Consider the following 12,562-nt stretch of genomic DNA (forward strand, 5'->3'; position numbering starts at 1 on the left):
GTGAACTTTGTTGGTTCCTGTCTTACTGTCAGTCTATTAACAAAGACAAATTAAGCCATAAAACATTTTTCTACCTATCAAACTGGCTTTTTAAAATACATGTTGTCTTGCAGGGGTGGGGTAGGGATAAAGGCAACTCAACTATAGGAAATATAAACTGACGACAGGCTGCCACCCACGCTCTCACTGAAGCTTAAGTTACTGTCCACCTCGCTGGTCCTGCCTACTATGCTCCACAAGTATTCTTGTTACTCCCAACTTTTTTCTCCCTTTGTCTTACAACATTTTTGTCACCCCCTTTTTCTGCTGTCGTCAGTTTTCTTAAGAAACATATACTTGGGCCTGGTTTGGTAGCACACACCTGTAATTCAAGCATCTGAGGGGCTAACAAAGATTAAGAATTGGAAGCCAGTCTGGGCTCTATAGCAAGACTCTTTCAAAAAAGGAACTGAAACAGAGCCCTTTTCTTCTTCTCATGGGAAAAAGTAAAGAAAGGCAACACACACAGCAGAAAACACAGAGCAAAGCCCAGCAAATGGTGACCAGGTTTCCTCTGCACCAGGTCTGTACAGAGCACTCTTCACAGCGTTTTATTTCCACATCCCAGCTGTGAAGTTATTCTCCATACTGTTTCACAGAGGAGCAAAATGAAGTGCAGAGAGTATACTTCTTGGGTAAGTATATAATAAGTATACAATAAATGTATTATAGTAAGTATAGAAAGTTTATAATCTTGGGTAAGCAGTTTTACCCAAGATTATAGATAAATGATAACTAGGAAATCTTTAGACCCAAAAACACTTAATCCTTATCAAAAAAAAAAAAGGTAAAATTTTCTCAAATGACAATTTGGTGGGCATGTAGCACAAGCCTTGAAAATATTTATAAACTCCAGATCCAGAAAATACAGTTCCAAGTCAAAGTCAAAGAAATGACTAGAAGTCTACAAAAATAGCATGCCAGTATCTTTTAACAACAAGAGTAGAATCCTCTAAAATGCCTAATTATAGTGATTAAATTCTAGTAGCTACATAGTACAAATATTTCTTAACCATTATAAATTATGGCGTGAGGGACTGGCATACATAGTGTCACCAAATGCTCATACTGTCACTCTTCTCGAAAGCCCGCACTGGTAACTTCTCCACCTAAGCGAGTAGGTAACAAAAGCAGAAAGGCTGCAGGGGCAGCCACCACAGCATTTCCCACTCCAGATTCCACACAGTTCATCTCCACCTCTCTTCTAGACCACAGGTAATCTGTCTAGAGTATATATTATCTTTTATTCCAGAGCACTTAACCTACACTTATTCTGATTGCATTGTTTTTTAACTAAACATGCATTCACCTGACTTTACTAAGAACATACATACCATGTGCTGGGCACTCTCGACATTACGGCTACAGTGCTGACTACAGTACAGACACAACCTTCTCTACTCTCTTGTACCTTAGAATCTAGTTAGAGGAAATCAAGCAGCTACAGTACTACCAGGTAGTTGAAGGTTTAAAAGCTGCCTAAATGTTGGAGAAGCTCTTTTAGAGAGGTGAAATTCAGAATGAGTTCTAAATAATAAGAGAGCTGGGCATTTGAAGACCTAAGCATGATTTTCTAAAGAGAAACAAAAGACTTAAAGTCAGTGAAAATCTGCTTCATCTATGTATGTGCTGTATACAGAAAACACAAAACATATCTGGAGGGATGTATGCTAAGGTATTATTGGTAGTTATCAATGGTAGGAGGATTATAAATGTCTATATTTTCTGCCTATCTGTATTTCCTAATTTTTTGTAATATTGCATATTAATGCTATAATTTAAAGACTGACTCAAGTTTTAATTAGCCGAAATTGACAAGCCCAAAATAGAAAGACATCCTTTATTTAGTAGTTGGAAAATATACCTGCCCCCACCAAATCTTTGGGATTAAATGACTATATTCCTAACTAATCTTCAAATATAGTCTAGCATTTACTATATAGAATTTATCTACCAAGCATAAGCATTTCCAACATAAGTAATTCAGTAAACATAGATACCCGGTTATAATGAACTTACTTGGCATAATATATAATTATTAACTAATATAAAGACCATATAAAACCATTTTTAAAATTCCAAATGGCCATATACTACCACAGTTATGAAATCTAAAAAACTATTTTAATGCAAGTCAAAGTTTTTAAAGAATATGAACAATGTACAATGTGTCTGAAACATGCTTTTAAAACAAACAAAAAACAGACTTGGTGGTTCACCCTTATGATTCCTGCACTCAAGAGGCAGAGGGAGACTACCTCTAAGCTAGTCTGGAGTACAGAATCAGAATGAGAAATGGCCTCAAAGAAAGGGAAGGGTGGGAGAGGGAAGAAGACAATAAAAAGTCTCCTAATTTACAAACAACTTACAATATAACTATATAACATACATGAAACTGAAAATATAACCAATCTTTTACCATATACAACTAGATCATAATTCAAACACTCAAATAATTTATATTTTATACCAATAAAACTAAATACTTTGCCTAAGAGTAAATCAGTAATTTAGGCAATTTCTCAAGGAACAAAATGTTATTCAATATAAAGATTAGACCAACTTAAAAATACTCATCTAATTACCCCAGTAAATCCTCTATTAATTTCATGGGAGGGTGAGGGGACAAGAATATCTCTGAAAATATCAGGTTTAAGTTTCAGAAGGTGTACAAAAACTGAATTATGACCTATATCCGCCACTGAAGGAAGTGCCTTGACTACTAGGCATTTTCTATATTACTATTTGCTTATCAGTGGTATTTCTACATGGCCAAGTCTCTTGTCTCTTGGTTTTAGCCAAAAACTTTTATTTAAAAAAAAAATCAGTTAGTGTAACACAGCCTCAAAAAGAAAATAAAATTAAATGAACCTTAAATTAATTGGAATCTCACAAATTCCAATCTGTCCCTAGCTAATCCTGCTTTTCAAATGTAGACTCTTTTTCTCAGACTGAGACACAGAAAGTATGCCTTTCTTTGTAGATAAATTTGAGACCATTCATCTCCTACTTGCTAATGAATTCACATGAAGAAATAAAATTTATTCTTAAACTGCAGTGGTGACAACTGGCTGAGAATGGCCTAGGCATCCATTCGCTGTCGGTTATTACATGAAATAGACCACTATTGCTGTAGGAGAAAAATGCCAATTGCCTTGCTTTGAGTAAACAACATCATTTAAAAGTCTACAAAAGAGAGAGAGGAAAAAAAGGGGGGGAAGTCAATGCCTAAAGGCTTGCTTCATGATCTTTCCATTTCTAGTACACTGGTTTAGTTTTCCCATAGAAAATGTATTCAGGAAGTCTCTTTCTGAATTATTCTCCACAGTGTAAGAGCTAAAACTTACTGTCTTCAGTTCCATTGTTGGTTTCTTTTATTGGTTACTATTATTGTATGTATGTGCATGGGTGCTTCTGTGGAGATCAGAGGACAACTCTATGAAGTTGTCTCCATCTACCTATGTGTGTTCTAGAGCTCCAACTCATTACCAGGTTTCTGCTGCCATATCCTTTCCGCAGTGAGGGGTCTTGCTGGCCCCTCATTGTTGGCTTCTCTCCCTGTCTTCTTGTGCCGTTTTGTTTTTGCAATGACAGCAATTAAACCTACCCTTCCTTGCAGAGCTAGGCAGATGTTCCAGTCTTCACATCAATTTTTAACAGCAAAGAACCAAACTACACTTCACCTATATTAAGGAAAGCTTTTACATATAAAACTGAAACTCAATATACAGAAAGCATGTCATACTATAGAGAAAGACAGGGACAGTGATCTGAACAAGTTGCTGGCTCCCTTTCAAAAGGTCATTACTACACTTAGAATACATAAAATTATCACTTAAGTCCTCAAATTAGTTAACACCATCTATCATCAAATAGCCTAGTTTACTTTTAACATCACACTAGTTTTCACTAATGCAAAAAAAGATTAGAGTAAGTGGTAGGATATAGCTCACTGGGAGAATACTTGTCTAGCATTCAAAGTTCTGGGTTCAGTTCCCAGGACCAGCAAGCACACATACACATTGTGCAAGCACACAAACACACACACAAGCGCACACATACTTGAAAACTATGCCTTAGGAAATATGGTATCTTCAATTCCTAACGACCATGGTAGATAAGCAAACAATTGTTCATATCCTAAATTATCATAAAAACAGTAATTGTTCATATCATAATCATAAAAAAGAACTAAAATTGTGTTCTAAAAATTATTATTATTATTTTTTAGTTTTTGTTTTGGAGATAGGACCTTGCAACGTAGCTGGTTTTAAATTGAACGTTGTCTTACCTTAGTCTCCCAAATGCCAGAAATACTGGGGGAATAAATTCTTTGTGCTTCTCTTGAGAGTAGTTACAATTTTATATAAAAACTAAACCTGGATGGAGGTGGGTGGTCCTTGGACTTCCCACAGGGCAGGGAACCCTGATTGCTCTTTGGGCTGACGAGGGAGGGGGACTTGATTGGAGGAGGGGGAGGGAAATGGGAGGCGGTGGCGGGGAAGAGACAGAAATCTTTAAATAAATAAATAAATTTAAAAAAAAACACCTGATTTAAATAGGAAACCAAAAAGTGGCTCCTTCTGAAGCCCAGTTTTTTGGAGTCACTGTTTTCAACACTGGACACACACCTTCGTATGCTAAATAACAGCTAGATAGGTAGAAACCCTGCTCTGCCACTTTCTAAAACTGCACTGTTTTTCACTGGAGAAGTAAGTTTTGTTTGAAAGAGGGTCTCACTATTTACCCTAAACTGGTCTTGAAACTATCACATGGCTCAGGCTGGCCTTGAATTCCTGATCCTCTTGCCTTAGCCTGCTGGATGCTACCATTACAGTTACACGAACACATTCAGCCCAAAACATCATGTTTGGTGTTTGGTTTTGTTTTTTTGGTGGGTTTTTTTTGTTTGTTTGGTTGGTTGGTTGCTTGGTTGGTTGGCTGGATGTTTTTTGTTTCATTTTTAAGTTCTTAACAAAAGTGACCAAACTGTACAGATTTCCCGTAGACCCCTACTAACAGGCCCACCAGAGCCACACACTTGCTACCACTGAACACACTGACACATCTTCTTCACCCAGAACTCACAGTCCAAACTATGATTCACTCTTGGTACTGAACATTCTTGGTTGAACAAAAGCAAATGACACAGCCCACCATTGCAATATTATACGGGGCAGTTTAATGGCCCTAAAAATCCTGTGATCTGACTATTCACAAGTCCCTCCATCTTAATTATCAGCAGCCACTGGCCAGTTTTTTATTGTCTCCATGGGTTTGTCTTTTTCAGTGTTACATAACTGGAATTGCCCACTATGTAATTAACCCTCTTAGACTGGGGTCCTTCTATTCCTGCAGTATTAATGCACTTTTCAGAACTCAGTTTGGTTTTAGAGCTGCATACTATTCCACTGTGGATGCATCACAGTTTGGTTTTAGAGCTGCATACTATTCCACTGTGGATGCATCACAGTTTGGTTTTAGAGCTGCATACTATTCCACTGTGGATGCTCAGTTTGGTTTTAGAGCTGCATACTATTCCACTGTGGATGCATCACAGTTTGGTTTTAGAGCTGCATACTATTCCACTGTGGATGCATCACAGTTTGTCTATTGATCTACTGAAGAACATCTGAGCTGTTTCATATTTTTTGGCAATTATGAATAAAGTTACTACAAATTTCTATGTAAGTATAAGTTTCCAAATCCTTTGGGTAAATACCAAATAGTATGTGAAGCCGAGCAGTGGTGGCGCACACCTTTAATCCCAGCACTCAGGAAGCAGAGGCTGGCGGATCTCTGAGTTTGAGGCCAACCTGATCTACAAGAGCTAGTTCCTGGCCAGGCTCTAAAGCTAAAGAGAAACCCTGTCTTGAAAAAAAGAAAAAGAGAAAAATAGTATGTGAACTGTCACATCACATAGAGTACGTTCAACTTTGTAAAACACTGCCAAATGGTCTTCCTGAGTAGCTGTTTTTGCACTGCCACAATAAGGTGGCCTCACCTTTTGCAAACTAGTATCTCTGTTTCTCACTAATGAAACGGAGGAAGGGGGACAGAGTATTTTCCTATAAAAATGTACGTAAAATACTTGTCATATTAGACTAAAACAAATAATAAATGTTAATTACTAGTTTCACCCCGAAATGGTGGAAATATAAAGGCAGAGAGTGCCATTTAAGAGCAAGCAATAGCTCTACTGGTGAAGGACTTGTACACATGTATGAGGACCTGAGTTCAATCCCCAACAAGCACCTCAAAAAGCCAACCATAGTAAAGTGGTTGGAACCCCAACACTGGGGAGAATCCCTGGAGCTCACTGGCCAGTCCATCTAACAGATGAGCCAAGGCCCTGGGAGAGACTGTCTTAAAACAAAGGGCAAGTTCCATGAAGAGTGACTCCTGAGACAGAACTCTGGCCTCCACACACGTACCATACCAGTAAGACCATGAACACGCAAACACATACAGAACAAGCTGAAGCTGGATATTTATGTGCCCTGTAATCCAGAACCCACAGTAAGGTAGGAGAGTTGTGGGGTCAAAGCTAGCCTGGGCTACAGCACAACAAAAACAAAACCAAAAGTGCCCATCTGGATGCCTCACAGTAAAGACTGAGATGCCTATCTCAGCTCTGATGCTTATTAGTCTCTGGACAAACCCAGAAACCCCCAAACCTTTGTTTTCTTGCCTTAAAACAGTATTAACACTCATGTTAGATGTCATTGCAAGGGTTAAAGAGAATTTAAAGAGAATGAATCTGACACATAAGTCTGCATCATGAGGGTTGAATAACATTCCTTTAAATACTTGTCAAGAACTCTGGGATATCAGATTAAATCTAGAAATTACTGGCCCAGAGTGTGGGATAGTATACCACAAATGAAACACAAAAGTGGAGAAAGTCTGAGGGAAAAATAGATGACTCACTAAAAATGTCTATTAGAACCTTATTCGTTATCTCATTTTAATCCAAAAATTCAGTCCAGTAGACACAGAAATTCTTTTTCAAAGATTGAAGCAGAATCTGAAACAAGATGTAACTTTTATTAGGTCATAAATTTGCTGACAGTCAAATTTCAGATCCACCTAACTCCAAAATTCAGTCTTCCACTACAATACAGTATACTTTCTTCCTTTCCACCTCTCCTATCCACCTCTCCCTAAACACTCTGGCAGATTATTATCTAAGATTATCCAGTTATTATCCATTAATTACAATTAATGGACTTTAGATGCTAGCCTATATGAGGTCCCAATATAGAAAAATATTACTGTATTCACTACATATGCCTTTACAATTAATGATCACAAAGACGGCATTATTATGCTATACAGAAGTTTTCATGCCTTACTGACAAGAATATTTTCCTCTCTGGTGGATAGGAAAAAGCATTTCCTGAAGTTTCTGACAACTGAGACTGTGTGTATGTGTGTGCAAGCGCACGTGCGTATGTATGTGTGTATATATACGTGTGTATGTGTGTATATATTCATGTGTGTGTATGTGTGTATATATACATGTGTGTATGTATGTGTGTATATATACATGTGTGTGTATGTGTGTATATAGATTCATGTGTGTGTATGTGTGTATATACACATTCATGTGTGTGTGTGTATGTGTGTGTATATATACACACACACTCAATACAATCCCAATAATTCTCCATTTCTACTACAAAAACAAATCACATGTTTCTATCAATATCGTTCTATTTTCTGAGACAGGGTCCTGTTACAACTAGCAATGCTTAGTCAGTCTCCCAAATGCTGGGATCACAGAAATGTGACATCACACCCAGTATCTTTTGGGTAGCACAAAAGACTTCCACATGATAGCACTTAAGGGGGTCAAAACTGGAAAACAGAAAAGCTGACTATGAAGACTCATAGAAGAGCAAGTCTGGGGTTTGATGATAATGGAGTTGAGAGCAGGCAATCATCTTCCTATTCTTTCCTTAATAAATTAAGATCATACTTATTAACCAAGAACAATTAAAAAGAAACTATTAATTTTGATGGAATATCTTTGGTCTATGCTTCTATGAACAATAACAAATGAGAGAGAAAAATTAAGATCAGGTAAAAAGGATAAAAAAACGATACAGGGAGCTATTTAGGTAGTCTGAAGCATACTGCTTACAAGACAGAGCAAATCTTTTAATATTTCTTTATAAAGCATTAGCCAGTGAACAGAACAGAAAGAGTGAAGTGGACCCTGAGGTGTTTTTTCTTAGGAGCCCAGTGTTCAGTTCCACCATTAGAAAATTTCAAGCATGTTACTTCACCTCTGAAAATCATTTTACGTCCCACTCACATGCCAAGTTTTTCTTCTATTTATGAGTCATGCCAGGTGTCTGAAGTGGTAATATCTAAAATTAGCCTATCCGTGAATTTGGACTGAGTACTGTTGGGCTGATGTGCAGGAACAGGTCTCTTAGTCATGTTCCATGTCTCAAGTCTGAAAAGAACACAGCAGGCTTTGTGGGCATATGGTCTCTGCCTCAACTACTCCTACTCTGCTACTATAATGAAAAACTGGTATAGACAGTTGCATTCCAATAAAACTTTATCTGTGGACATAGAATTTACATCCCACATGCTTTTCATGTGTTAGGTTTTTCCCATAATCTGAAACATGAAAACCAATCTTAGTAACTTATAAAATAAGAGGCAGAAGAACTGATTTTTGTTTTGTTCTGGGACAATGTCTCAGGGTCCAGGCCAGCTTCAACTTCACATGTGGGAAAGAATGACCCTAAACCTCTGACCCTCCTACTTCCACCTTTTAGGTGCTGGAATTAAAACCAGTGCTACCACACCCAGTTTGGGGCAGTGCTGGGGACTGAACCCAGAGCTTTGCAAGTTAGGCAAGCTCTCTACCAACATAGCTGGCTGGGAACTTGCTCTGTAACCCATGCTGGCCTGAAACTTTCAGTTGTGCTGGTTAGCTTTGTCAGTCTGGCATACACTAGAGCCACATGGGGAGCGGGAACCTCAATTGAGAAAATGCCTCCATCAGACTGAAAGTCTGTGGGACATCTTTTTGATTAATGATTGATGTGAGATGGCCTGCAGAGTACCAAACCTGGGCAGGTGATCCTGCCTGACAGAAGAAAACAAATAGAGCAAGCTAGCAGCATTCCTTCGTGGGTTTTGCTTCAGTTCCTGCATCCTGGTTCCTGCCTTAGAGTTCCTGCTCCTGACTTCCTTTCATGATGGACTATGACGACCTGTGAAGTAAACTCTTTCCTTCCTATGTTGTTACGGTCATGATGTTTATCATAGAAACAGAAAGCAAACCAAGACACCATCTGCACAGTGATTTCACAAAGGCGCAAGAGAAATTCAATGCAAGAACAATAAGCTTTCAATTACAGGTGTTCCAGTGATTGTTTATCTAGAGAATGCTCCCTTTTGGAAAAAAAACATGGCATAAAAAAAAAACTGTATGGCAACCTGATAAAAAAAATAACCAAAAAAAAAAAGAAAATAAACAAACAACCCCTATATACTTAACCACATGACCTAATAAGAACATTCCTCAAAGAAATAAAAAATGCTTCTGAATGGGAAAAAAAAACCTCTGAAAGGGAAGCTCTATTTCTAGTAGTGCCAAACTAGACACCAAATGCCCTTAAATCCAAGAAATCATTGTATACTCTTGCTGAGAATACTATCCAGGACGGAAAAAGTGAGAGCCATTGACACGTGGATGATCTCATGCTGAGTTTACAGGCTAGCTTCAAAAGACCCCAAGTACATCATATTGTCTATTGACAACATTACAAAGATAGAGAACAGACTAGCAATTCTTACTGGTCAGAAACAGTAGAGAAGGTAAGGAGACACTGCCTAACACTGCAAAAGGAACGTTCATGAGAGCTCTTTCTGGAGAGTTTTGTGCCTTGTTTTCAGTGGTGGTTACACTAATCTACATATGATAAAATGATACATTGTGCCAATGTCAATTTCCTGGTGTTAGTATTATACAATAGTTATGTAAGACACAACCACTGAAGTAAGCTGGAAAAGGAAATGGACTTCTCTATGGTATTTTTTGCAATTTATAATTATTTCAAAGTAACTAGACAATTCCTAAAAATCTTAGCATACACAAAAGGATGAGATTTCTCTGTAAACAACAATCTACTTTATTAGAGGTGTTTACAGGACCAAGTCGTAAAAATAAAAGCCAGCTTAAACTGCCTTCCATGAGCCAAGCCCTATTTTAAGTGCTTTCCATACACTGCCCCCTCTTCATCCCTGTAACAACCATATGAATGGAGTACCCAACCCCATTTTACAAACAGGAACACTAGGGTTAAAGAGAAGATTAATTTGATCCTAATCACACAGTAAATACTAGAACCAAAATTTACTTCCAAAGTCATCCCTTCTGAAGCTGAGGGTACCAAAACTAAACACACTGATATTTACAAGTATTGGTCCAGAGGCTTGTAATAAACAATGTTCAGCCAGTTTCTTCTCAGCACGAGCTCAGAGCTCTTAAAGTGCCAGGGCATTTCAGATACTGAAACCACTCCAGCACATCTGACCAGAGGGCCCTGCTTCCTCCAGAATATATAGTTTGGGTATGCAATTCAATTACATCCAAACCAAAATGAATAATGTTCAAATGGCCTGATTTTAACCCATTTCTTTTCTTCATGAATTGGCAAAAGGCTATGCAGTCCAACATAGTAGCCATGTACACAAGTTATAAATTAGAATAAAATTTCAGTTTTTCAGTCACACAGCTACATCACAAATCTGCTGAAGTGCCACATATGGCTACCATATTGGACAGCACAGATATAGAACAGTTACATCATCTGAGGAAAGTCTACCCAGCAGTATTAGAGACTTGTTTTGTCTGATTGTAAAAGAACACAGGGCCTGTACAGTCTTCAGAGAGGCACACTGTGAATTACTACACATGTCAGCACCACCTTCCCCCATAAAGAGAGACTGATACTTTCTAGTCAGCCTGACTGCCACCAGAACGAGAATATCAAAGCACAAGGAAAAGGTAAGCAAGAAAAGGAAGCAAGGGAAAGCAAAGCTGGCCAGACCAGAGATGAGGCTTGAACTAACATTTAGGAGCCTGAGTTCTATGATTTTTTTTTTAATTTAAATTTCATCTTTAGTAATGAGACCATGTAGGTGAAGTCTCTTCTTTATTTTGGGCCCTGGTGTTCTCTCCTGCAACACAAATTTAAAAGAAATGATTATTCAAAATTCCCTGTAGCTGTGTCTGGACACACGCCATGGAGTGGGGGGGAATGAGGGCAAAAAAATAAGCTACTCTAATATGCAAAATAGTTGTAGATTGGAAACTGGCACACCGGTCAGCCTGCCACAGCTCTACTTCCTGAGAATATCTGGACACCATCGAAGGAAAAAGATGCTGTTCTGTCCAATGAAAACTTATTATTTACACCTAAACGCACACACATACACACACACACACACAAACTGGTTAGCACTAAGACCAAATATATGGGAAAAAAATGCAAGATACTCAAAATTTCAGGTTTAAAGACTAGTTCACTAACATGTAGTAACTGAAGGGGTCCCAGTACTCAAACACATACTAAGGTGCTAGTATTACTAAGATTACGAATATTACAAGTTATAAATATCATATACAAAGTATAAATCCAACATGACCAAAAGTACACTTCATTTCTTCCACGAAGAATATAAACAGATGCTACAAGGATCTGGCACTAGTATACACCAATTTTGGCTAACCTAATTTCTCTCAAAACCACACTTAGTCCTGTGTCTTCTATGTGAAATACCTTTAAGGACTGCTGAAATTGAAGAGATTCTCAAACAGTGCTCGGGCAGAATGAAACAGGACTAGAATCTGCATCTACATCCTACTGCACGCTTCCTTCTCTGCAGAGAAATGGTGGGTCTACTTCCTAAGATTCAGAGGGCGAGAAAAACCTGCCTCGGACCAATCCTATGCCATACTAAGAACTAAAAAGGCTAATATTAATTTTTTAAGCTATTTTTACCTCGTCCAGCTGAAAAAGAAATACCATAAGTATTTTTTTTTAACCTCGCTGAAGCTAAGAGTTGTGTAACCTCTTTGAGAATTCAAACTCAGAGCCCAGAATCAAACCTGTGAATATTTTGGTGCCGGGCATGAGAAAAACTAAAGATTTCAAAGAACGAAAACAAGAAGGGACTATCAGTGACAAGCGTTTACTTCAGTAAGGCTGGTTTTAGTACCCCACCTACTAATCCGATGCCAAGCACCGCGCGGCGCGGAAACCCTGCCGAATTTGAAAATAAACGTTGCAAAGGCTCCGGGGGACTGCAAACGGGGATGGAAACTGACAGCTTGGCCTCACAGAGAAGCCTCAAGTAGGTCAAACTGTGGCAACCGTCTGCAATCCGGAGTCCACTCCAGTGGGCTCAGGGGAGTAGAGCGGCGTCTTTCAGTCCTAAAGGGGCGGGATACGGGCACCAAGATCTAGAGCCCGACCCCAGGCGCTTCGCCTGC

General features: G+C 38.5%; 1 protein-coding gene across 2 annotated transcripts in view; it reads right to left on the reverse strand.

Annotated features, from left to right (window-relative positions):
• The window catches only part of Rsbn1 (round spermatid basic protein 1), a 49,653-nt gene that overhangs the window by 36,369 nt on the left and 722 nt on the right, over positions 1-12,562 (reverse strand). The window lies entirely within an intron of this gene.

This window comes from Microtus pennsylvanicus, chromosome 7, assembly GCF_037038515.1.
Source record: "Microtus pennsylvanicus isolate mMicPen1 chromosome 7, mMicPen1.hap1, whole genome shotgun sequence".
NCBI lineage: Eukaryota > Metazoa > Chordata > Mammalia > Rodentia > Cricetidae > Microtus > Microtus pennsylvanicus.